Source organism: Rhinolophus sinicus, chromosome 17, assembly GCF_057876585.1.
Source record: "Rhinolophus sinicus isolate RSI-liver-muscle chromosome 17, RSI-T2T, whole genome shotgun sequence".
NCBI classification, from domain to species: domain Eukaryota; kingdom Metazoa; phylum Chordata; class Mammalia; order Chiroptera; family Rhinolophidae; genus Rhinolophus; species Rhinolophus sinicus.
In genome coordinates this window covers 50,892,603-50,904,743 of record NC_142517.1, presented here as the reverse complement: position 1 = coordinate 50,904,743, position 12,141 = coordinate 50,892,603, and positions in this window count along the sequence as shown.

The window sequence follows — 12,141 nt, the reverse complement described above, 5'->3', positions numbered from 1 at the left end:
CCTTGTGGGGTTTTTTTTATGTAGACTAAATTGTGTTCCCTCCCTCTCCAAAATGTATATGTTGAAGGCTTGATGCCCCATGTGACTATACTGGAGTTAGGGTATTTAAGGAAATGACTAAGGTTAAATGAAGTCATAATGGTGGAGACTTGATCTGATAGGAATAGAGCCTTTATACAGAGACACCAGAGTTTGCTCTTCACTACCTCCTTCTCTCATCACATGCACATAACAAATAGGCCATGTGAGGACACCTACAAGCCAGGAAGAGAGGTCTTACCAGAAACCAGTCATGTAGTACCTTGATCTCAGGTTTCCAGCCTCCAAAACTGTCAATGTCTGTTTTATGTCACCCAGACTATGATAACACACACTGAGCTGACTAACATACCCTTTTATCACCACACCCAGCGCCCTCCCACCTCTGCCTCATCCCTAAATCCTGGCAATCACTTATCTGTTCTCCATTTCTAAAATTTTGTCATTTCAAAATGTTATATAAATGAAAATTTTTGGAAGTGGATTTTTTTTTTTTTAACTCATCACAGTTCCCTGGAGATTTATTCAAATTTTTACATGTGTCAATAGTTCATTCCTTTTTATGGCTGAGTAGCATTCCATGATGTAGATATCATGCCACAGTTTGTTTAATCATTCACCTGTTGAAAAACATGTAGGCTGATTCCAGTTTTTAGCTCTTACACATGAAGCGGCTATGAACATTCCTGTACAGGTTTCTGAGTGAACATTAATTTTTATTTCTCTGATATAAATGCTCAGGAATTCAATTTCTGGATACTATGGTGTTTGAATATTTAGTTTAACAAAGTGCTAAACTGTTTTCCAGAGTGACTATACACTTTTACATTCCCACCAGTAATGTATGAGTGATTCAGTTTCTCTACATCCTTGTCATCACTTGGTATTGTCATTATTTTTTAATTTAGCCATTCTTATAGGTGTGGTGCTAGGCGTCTTTTTCATTTGGTTCACTGTATGTTGAAAGCCTTTACTCCATTCCCCAACTACCTGGACTATAAGTCCCAAAGACCCTTTCCCTCATCATTCAAGTGACATTTTTTGCAATAGACTATATTTCCCTCTATGTGTTAAGAGGAGAGTGTATGTTTATAAATAAGGCAGTCTCTGCACATAGAACTCAGAGCCTATTGGGAAAGGCTGTCCTTCATATTGTCATACGATCAAGCAAATCTGAGATGTGTCATAAGAGAAGAATAAGTAATGTCTCTGGAAGTAAAGAGGAGATTGCCCATTCAAATATAAAATTCTCAGGACAAGTTAAAGTGTTTTACAGAGAAGTAGCATCAGCGCCACTTCTGTGGGGTGGAGGGTCCCTCCACATAAAGACAGAGCAAAGGCATAGAGGTGGTCTACACATCCTTCTATGGTAGTGAGTACAGTGACAGGCATTAAATAGGTGTGCACAATTGCCTGTCAGTCAGAAAAACCACTCCCAGAGGGAGAGATCCAAGTGACAATGGGGGGAAAGTCAGAATGTTTTTTATGGCCTAGTATCAGAAGCCACACTGCAATTTCCACATTCCATACAAACTTTGATGGGTGTCTACAGAGACAGTGATATTTATAGGGTCCAAGGACATTTTGTAACTATTTTTCTCCTCAAATAAAACTGACAAGATAATTAATAAGACAGCTCTAGGGGCTTAAGTTTGTTCAACATTTGTCAGACTCTTGAGATAAATTTGGTCCTTGGAATTGACTTTCAGAAATGACACAGGCTGCTAGAGAGTCATGTTTACATGGATTATTTCATGCCATGCTCATACAAGGTCAGGCAATTAAATTTACGAACTCATCCTAGAAAAAGTGCTACCTACCTCATTGCTGAATATCACTATGATCGGTCACCTTCGAAGTACACCGCTTGGGAAGTACCTATCACTAACTAGCAGCATACTACAACAGTTATTTGTTTATTGTATTGGTTTAGTTTTATATTCTAGTGCCTAGAAAAATGTCTGGCATTCAATAAACATCAGCTGAGTAAAAAAAATGGAATACCCATTGAAATGAATTTCCCCCAGCCTATTTTCAGAGTAGAACTTGGTATCTGAATTAATAATATTGCAAAAGATATCTTTTTTAAAAACATTCTCTTAGGCGCCAGAGCACCTCCCAACTGTATATTGGCAAATCTATGTATGCCAAATTCCTTTCTGTTTTGGTGACTCAATAGAGTCAGAGGTGAGTTGGTGCTGTTAATAAAAAAGCTCCCTCCGTAGAGCTTTTTGTAACTAATAGGTGTGGTTGCTTTAGCCCCAAGCTGTAATTTGAGCAAACTGTGTTGGTGAAACTCTCAGCTGGTTTTCGGAGCCTTAAGTTTGCCTGTAAGGAGTAAGAAACGATACATACAATGACGTTGTTATAGTTGCTGCAAGACACAAGGGGGCAGCAAATCCAGCTCTTATTTTGAAAAGTGAAACAGGTACTGATAACTACAATTTGATGTTCAGCAGATTGGGTAAATTTCGGTATGTCCATACAATGAGAATTAGGCAGCAATAAAAATGATGAAATATAGCTACAAGCAGCAACATGGATGAATCTTACAAGTAATGTTTCGTGAAAGAAGCAAGCATCGAAGAATACTTATGGTATGATTGCATGTACGTAACGTACAAAAATGGGCAAAACTAAACTATATTGTGGAGGAGACATACATAGGTGGTCAAAATGAAAGAAAACCAAGGAAATGATATTCACAAAAATGAGGCTGTAAGGAACATAGAGCTCGTGGTCAGGAAGGCTCGTACTAGAGGTTACACGTCCTAGCAATGATCTATTTTTCACCGTTGCAGAAATTACATAGGTGCCGAATTTATAATAAATTTTTGCTAAAATTTACATTAATGGTTTGTGCCCTTCTTTGTACATATGTTTATATTTTACATTACAATGTCTTTTAAGGAAAAGAAAAGAGAAAGAGGTTAAGGAAGTGAGCAAGAACAGAGAAACACACAGACTGGTAGAAAAAAAAATAGAGCTTAAGAAATAAAGTAGCAAAAAGAAGCTTGGAGTTAGATAAAAAGAAAAGAGAGATGCTGAGAGAAAGGATAAAAGGGAAATAAGAGAAGAGGTGGGAAGAAATAAAAAGAACCAGGAAAGTCCCAAAAGAAAATTTTTTAAAGGAAAATAGTGTGAGGGGGAATGAAATGCAAAAGGACAGTAGGGAGAGAGGAAAATAGAAAGAAGTGATAAAAGATGGGAGAAACAGAGGCAGTGAAGAGAGAAAGAGGTGAAGAGGGTTGAAGACAGAAAAAGTCTAAAAGATGAAGAGACAGAGTTACTGGGAAGAAATATCAAACAGAAAATTCAGAAGGACAAGGGGTCAGGTAGGTTGAGCAGTCAACCCTAAGTCCTCAGGGAGGCTCTGTCTTGCATGGGGCTGCAACTAGAATATGATGATGGCCAAGAGACCTTCAGTGTCCGCAAAGAGTTCTTCATCTATGCTTTTGTATTAGACAGATGGGGCTGGAAAAAGCAGAGCTGGGGCCAAAGCATCAATGAGCATCTTCACCATCCATCAAAAGCATGGACTCAAGATTTCTCAACTGCCATCTTTTATTTAAGTCTCATCTTTTACCTGAGACTTTTGTCTAAACTCTACCAGATCTCTCTCTTTGCCCGACTACTTTCAGGTTTAGTTTATAACTTTCCCTCCTCCTACTCCTCCCCCCAACCATTCCTGCATTCATGGTTACTTGGCAGGAGTCCTGGGCCAAAAGGAACAGCCGGACACACTGCTGATGCCCTGAGGATACCCACGGTGTCTGTGTTAGGGAAATAACCTGGCACAGGCTAGGGCATATTTCATCCCATTGCTCAGAGAAAGGTGTTAGCTAAAAATTACACCGTGAGCAGGTAAATGGATCAGTAAAGCAAGGACTTTAGTTACTCTCTTCAGCGCTTTGTCACCACTCACTTTTTTCAGCAAAAAAAGTTTCTATGGGTTGGGAAAATTCCAAGTGTTATCAAGAGTTGGAGTCTAAAAATTTCCATTTTTACTTCTTATCTACCACTGCCTCTTTCTCCTGGACAAATTGTGCCTTCCTTACATGGAATTTACCTAACGACACAAATCTGGGGACCCGAATTCCAACTCTGACTTGTTTTGAGAGGCCTCTCTGCTAGAGAAAGCTAATAATAATTCTAGCTGAAAGTCAAACCTTGGCCTGAGTCAAAAAAGATCAGACTGGCCAAAGAGTGAGGGCATAGGTGCTGCCAAGGAGACAGATCGTGTCTGCTCTGGGGCCATCAGCTTTGTGAGGAGATAAGACAAAAGAGGACATGCTTCCCTGAGCAGGGAGTGGGGCTTCTGATGGAGTCAGAACTGTGAGAATCTTAAACCCCACCGCCTCCCCCTGGGGCCTGCACAATGGGGGCTGGATTCTGCCAAGGTGTCCTTGCCAAGATGTGCTTTGGAGTCCACGGTCTTAGCACCCCTTCCACCCAAACTTCATGAAAACAAAAACAGTGTATAAATACTGAGTGATCAGCTGCAACAGCCCTGGGCAAAAAGGAGTCGTGTCATCAAGGACCAGAACCTTAAAGACATTTTCCCAGGGAATGATGTAGATGCAATGAGATTGAGAAACATCTTGACCAACAAGCCACATGTGAAAAGAGGGTCTTAGAGAAAAGTAAGTGAGGAAAAGCCCTGCCAGAATCTGTGAAAACCATCAAGATCAAGTGGGGCAAGAGAGCTGAGGGTAAGGGCAGGCCCTGGGCCGCTGGGGCATCTGCCAAAGGACAGACAGGCTAGGAAAAACATTGTGGTAAGCAAAAATATGTCACTATAAACACAGGTATGAAACAGTGTAAGGTGACAAAAGAATTCTTGGGAGATAATGAACACAATGCAAAAAATTTAATAACGTATATAATTTAATAGTACTAGCTGAGCTTTATTGAGTAACTCTGTACAGATATGGCACTAAATGCTTTACATGCATTATCTCATTCAATCCTGATATATTGTCTATATAGTAGGTCCCATCATTATACCCATTTAAGGATGAAGAGACGGAGGCGCAAAGAGAACTTGACCAAAACGACACAGTCCTAAAATGTTTCCCAGGCTGGTGGGACTCGGCAGTCCATGCTTTTAATAACTACGGAATGTTTCCTCCCATATGATTCCAATAAAAACTAAAGAATTCATGAGTCAGGCAGAGTTAGATGTTAGGAAACCTGTTTTAAAAACTACCCTGAGTCGAACACACCATGTGATATTGCTCTGTTTTCCCAGAAATAAGGACGATAGAACGCAATGAAGAAAGGAGAGAAAGAGGAAAGGCAACATCAGAATGCCAGAATGAACTGAAGGGAGACAGGGGGAGAGGGGAAGGGAGAGGAGAAAAAGTAAAATGGGAAGAGGGGAATGAAAATGGGGAGACAAAAGGCCAACAGACAAAACAAGTACAGAGAATTTGAGAGGGAGGGGAAAGTATAGATAATAGGGGGTGGTGTGAAGGAGAAGAAGGAAGTGGAAGGGGATAATGTTAATAGAAAAAAGAGAGGCGCAAAAGAGAAAGGGTTGGGTCAGGAAGAGGATACAGGAGCTTTGTCCACTAGTCATCTAACTCCGATCATGTCTGAGTGTTAATTTTCGCCAATGTAAAACGAAATGCTTACTTCATTGATTTTTGTGACAATTAAATACAATAACTTATGTAAATCACCTGAAATACTGTAGTCACCTAATGGTTGTTTTTTTTTTGTTGTTTTTTGTTTTTTCAATTTTGTGGACTATAGTTCCGATGCCAACAATAAACCAAGTTTCAGGAAAACAACGATCTTGTTTTACTTAGCTATACAAACCTACAACCTAACACATGTCCTGGCACATGCATACTTGTAATGTGTGTTCAAATAAATTGAACAAAGACAGTCAGGGAAGGGAAGATACAGAATTTTTAGAAGCAAAGAAGATAGACACAGGAAAAGAGAAATTCAGACAAGAGAGAGACAAAGAAACAAGATTAAAATGAAAACAAAAAATGGAAGAAGAGGACCAATGTAGAGGAACGAGAAAGAGGCAGCAAAGAACAACTTTGTGCCAGTCAGGCAGCTCAGGTGAGAAGCCCCCCTCAGCAGTGAGACCTACAGTCTCATGGACCTCACAGACATAAGCCGCCAGGCTGATACTTCTGGAAGAGACATGGAGCGCAATGAGGGATGAGGCAGGAGACCACCCTGAGGGATGTGCTGAGGATTGAGGAGCTCATCACCATTTGTCCTTTTGAGATTTGTATTTTAAAACCCTCTTAAGCCCAGACTGAGTTTTTCAAGCTCCATCTATTTTCAGCACCGGGTTCTCAGGCAATAAACTTTGCTTGTCATAGCCACGCCATCCTACTGCTGGGGTACCAGAGACCTCAGCGCACAGCTACTTTCAGCAGATGGTGAAATACAAAGTTAGTGAGGGTTCAGTAACCATCCCCTTGGATGAAGAATTAGAAGTTGCTTCAAGGTAGAGTAGGAGTAGGCAGGATTGGTTAATGAATGAATCAAATAACCAGGTTTCCCTTAACGTTCCGCTGTACCTGGACATTATCTCCTCCCAAGGGACCTCTTGGGAGTCCACTGCCTTGGTGAACTAAAAATGGGAACTCAGTATATTGGATTAGTAGATATCTGGGTAACTGGTGAATTGGCTAAACTAGTTCATTAAAAGCAGTGAGCATGGAAAAAAGGGGGGAAGCTTTGGACAGAACAATTTGATGACCCAGTGACATCAGATGGGGCGGGACCATTCTAAGTATAACTGTTTGTCATGTGTCTGGGGAATGGGAGTGCAGTGGGAGGTGGAATTAAAATAAAAGAGCTATTTCACTAATCCTGTTGAACACAGGAACAAGCGTCATGGTCATGGTGCCCAATGACCAAACATAACATACAAAGGAGAGGGGCCTTCTCCCCTATGGACTGCCATGGAACTTTGGTACAGGATAGCTCTACTGCCTCAGAGCCACCAGTTCCAGTGGGAGCTGTGGTACCCAGGAGAGCAGCAGCAATGCCCAGTGGGGCAAGGTGGTACATAATGGGAGATGGTGGTTCCTGAGAACAGATTAGTGTCCAGAAAAAAGCAAGCACCAAAGTGTCCAGGAAGAAGGGCAGTGTAAACCTGAAAAGTGGTAATGCAGAATCATGAGCAGCAGAACTTAATGAAAGAAACAGAAACAGGAGTGTCAGCAGAGCCCGTGGTTGGCAGATAGAAAATGCCCCACAGTAGAATGCCAGGTCAGAAGCAAGAAACCCACATCTGCCTTGATAACTCCCAGAGATGATTATTGGGGAAGTGGTTCATTTGTTATGATGATATCTCAGTCCCCAAAATTGTCAAGGGGAGAGTGAATCTACACCTTAGGGGACACAGCCGAACCTAACTATCTTTAGTTCTCATTCCTTGGGATCCAGCCACACTCTGTGTCGATCAGGAGCTAGCAGGCCACTTACAGTCATGAGGAAAAGGCCAGAAGCAGCAGACGGTTGCTCATCCTGATGTCACTGAGCCACGGCCTCTTTCTAGACTTATGTGAGGAAAATAAACTCCAGTCGGTTTAAGCCAGTGCTGGACTAGTTTGTGTTACAATTAAAAGCGTGCTATTCCCAACCCTGAAAAATAACTGAAAGGAGTTATCCCCAAGAATATGAAGCTAGCTACGACATGTACCCTCTCTCAGGGCCCACAAACCCAACTCATCTTGATGCTTTACTGGGTCCTCTGCCAGCTACTGATCTTGTTGGTGTCCATGGCCATCTGTTATCTATCACCCCAAAATAAAAGTACAAGACTCTCCAGAGTTCAGACCCAAGAGGGAATGAACTAAAATAAGTAAGAGGTAAACCCACATTACAGTGATAATTTGTTGGGAGGGTGGGGGTAAGGGTGAAGTTGCTGTTTTATTTATTTTTGCATATAGGAGACAGAAATGCACAAGTTCATAGCACCTATAGACAGGAAGCAGTTGAAAATACAGACTCCCAAGAGCATGATTGATGGTACACGATAAAGGAATTTTCCTGAACAGCAGAATGGACCTAGACAAAAAGGAGGTGATACCTAAGTAAAGTTTCAGGTGCACAGGCAGGAAACTGAAGGAGTTACGTTGAAGGGAAGGTTCCACTGGGTAGGGGATGTACACAAAAAGGAAGGACGGAGCCTTAGGGAGAAGTAACGAGGGTTTGTAACCACCTTTGTGGGGAGTAGAGAAGCAGTTATTGGAAAGGATGAGGATAACACTGTCAGGATTTGCCCCAAGCTCACATAGAATCAAATTAGACTTCTGGTTGGAAATGGAAGCAGTCTAAATACTTGCTTTTTTTTCCATTTTTCCCCCACACCACATAAAGACAAGAGAAAAGATTTTTTTTCTTAAGTATATAAATCCATAAGGACAGACAGAATGGAAAGTGAGGCTACAGACATCAGGATCATTTTATACAATTTTGGAAAATAGAATTGGTTAAATGAGTACTAGAAGAAAGTAGATGGTCAATAGTCAGGAAACTGGAGCTGAAATGCCTGCAGGTAAAAGGAGAAACCATCACTTACCTGAGGCATCAGTATCACCCGGGAGCCTGTAGAAATACAAATACTCTGGTCCCACCACAGACTTACTGAATGAGAATCTCTGGGAAGTGGGGGCAGATATCTATGTTTCCACAAGCTCCTCAGGTGATTTTTATACTGCTAAGTTAGGAAAGAAGTGCAATAGTAAAGTGTCAAAAATAAACAAAATTGACAAACCTTTAACCAGACCCATCAAGAAAAAACGGGAGAGGACCCAAATAAATGAAATCAGAAATGAAAGTGGAGAAGTGACAACAGAAACCACAGATATACAAAAAAATTAAGAAAATACTGTGAGTAACTATAGGAGCCAAAAAATTGAACAATGTAGAAAAAAAAGGATAAATTCCTAGAAGCATACAATCTTCCAAGGCTGATTGAATCAAGAAGAAACAGAAAATCTGAACAGACCAATTACCATCAATGAAATCAACTCAGTAATTAACAAGCTCCCAACAAATAAAAGTCCTGGACCATATGGCTTCACAGGTGAATTTTACCAAATATTCCAAGAATTAAAATCTATTCTCTTCAAACTATTCCAAAAAATCCAAGAGGAAGGAAGGTTACCAAGCTCATTTTACAAGGCCACCATTACTCTGATTTCAAAACCAAAAACATTACGAAAAAAAAAAAAAAAAACCCTAAAACTATAGGCATTATCCCTAAAAAACATAGTGGAAAAATCCTCAACAAAATATTAGCAAACCGAATTCAGCAATACATTAAAAAGATCATACCCCATGATCAAGTGGGATTCATTCCTGGTATGCAAGATCTGTTCAATATCCACAAATCAATTAATGAGATATAGCACATGAACAAAATGAAAAATAAAAATCATATGGTCATATCAACAGCTGCAGAAAAATTATTTGACAAAATACAGCATCCACTTATGATAAAAACTCTCAGCAAAGTGGGAATAGAGGAAATATATCTCAACATAATAAAGGTTATATATGACAAACCCACAGCTAATATTATATTTGATGGGGGAAAACTAAAAGCATTCCCCTTAAGATCAGGAATAAAGCAAGGATATCCACTCTCACCACTTTTATTCAACATATGAAATGTGACAATTACGTTTGCAAACTTGTTGCTAATCTTTTTTGATATCAGAGGGATTATTCATTATGAATTTGTACCAACTGGACAAACAGTTAACCAAGTTTACTATTTGGAGGTGCTGAAAATGCTGTGTGAAAAAATTAGATGACCTAAACTTTTCGCCAACAATTCATGGCTCTTGTATCACAACAATGCACCAGCTCACACAGCACTGTCTGTGAGGGAGTTTTCAGCCAGTAAACAAATAACTGCATTGGAACACCCTCCTTACTCACCTGATCTGGCCCCAATGACTCCTTTCTTGACCCAAAGATAAAGGAAATTTGTTGAAAGGAAGGCATTTTGATGACATTCAGGACATCAAGAGTAATACGATGACAACTCTGATAGCCATTCCAGAAAAAAGTTCCAAAATTGCTTTGAAGGGTGGACTAGGTGCTGGCATGTTGGTACAGAGCTTCCCAAGGGGAGTACTTCAAAGGTGACCATAGTGATATGCAGCAATGAAGTGTGTGGCACTTTTTCTAGGGTCAGTTCGCGAACTTAATTGTCAGATATCATAGAACTGGAAGTTCTAGCCACAGCAACCAGATAAGTAAAAGAAATAAAAGACATCCAAATGGGAAAGGAAGGAGTAAAACTGTCATTTTTGGAGATGACATGGTATTATACATATAACCCCAAAGACTCCACCATAAAACTATTAGAGCTGATAATTGAACTTAGTAAAGTAGCAGGATACAAAATTAATATTCAGAAAATGGTTACACTTTTATACACCAACAACAAACTATCAGAAAGTGAAATTAAGAAACCAATCCTATTTACAATTGTATCATAAATAAATAAATAAATAAATAAATAAATAAATAAATAAATAAATAAATAAAATACTTAGGAATAACTTTAACCAAGGAAATAAAGGATCTGTACTCAGAAAATTATAAGACATTGAAGAGAGAAATTAAAGAAGATACAAATATATGGAAACATACATATACTATGCTCATGAATATGAAGAATTAATATAGCAAAATGTCCATACTACCCAAAGCAATCTATAGATTCAATGCAATCCCTATCAAAATACCAATGGCATTTTTCACAGAACTAGAACAAATCATCTTAAAATTTATATGGAACCATAAAAGACCCCAAATTGCTACAGCGATCCTGAGAAAGAAGAACAAAGCTGGAGGAATCATGCTACCTGATATCAAATTATACTACAAGGCTATAGCAATCAAAACAGCATGGCATTGGCATAAAAATAGACACATAGATCAATGGAACAGAATGGAGAGCCCAGAAATAAACCCATGCCTATATGGTCATTTAATTTATAACAAAGGAAGCAAGAATTTACATTGGGGTAAAGACAGTCTATCTAATAAATGGTGCTGGGAAAACTGTATAGACACATGCAAAAAAAGAGAAAAGAAAAAAGAAACTAGAACACCTTCTTATGCATGTACAAGAATAAACTAAAAATGGATTAAAGACCTAAATGTAAGACCTGGAACCATAAAACTTCTAGAAGAAAATATAGGAAGTAAACTCTCAGACATCACCCTTAGTAATATATTTGTTCATATATCTCCCTGGTTAAGGGAAACAAAAGAAAAAATAAACAAATGGGACCACATCGAATTAAAAAAGTTTTTGCACAGCAAAGGAAACCACCAACAAAATGAGAAGACATCCTACTAAATGGGAGAAGATATTTGCTAATGATACACTGGATAAGGGGTTAATATCCAAAATTTATTTTTTAAAAAACTAATACAATTCAACACCAAAAAAAACAAACAATCCAATTTAAAAATGGACAGAGGACCTGAATAAACATTTCTCCAAAGAGGACATACAGATGGCCAATAGACATATGTAAAGATGCTCAACATTACTAATCATCAGAGAAATGCAAATAAAAATCACTATGACATACCACCTCACCCCTGTCAGAATGTCTATCGTCAATAAATCAACAAACAACAAATGTTGGCAAGGATGGGAAGAACAGGGAACACTTGTGCACTGTTGGTGGCTTTGCAAATTGGTGCAGCCACTACAGAAAATGGTTTGGAGGTTCCTCAAAAAATTAAAAATAGAACTACCTTATGACCCAGCAATTCCACTCCTAGATATTTATCCAAAGAAATCCAAAACACTTATCTGAAGAAATATATGTACACCTATGTTTACCGCAGCACTATTCACAATAGGCGAGATATGGGAAGAACCTAAACGTCCATCAATAAATGATTGGATAAAGAAATTGTGGTATATTTATACAATGGAGTATTACTCTACCATAAAAAAGGGTGAAATCTTACCATTTGCAACATTGATGGATCTAGAGGATATTATGCTACATGAAATAAGTCAGACTGAGAAAGGCAAATACCATATGATATCGCTTATATGTGGAATCTAAAGAACAGAATAAA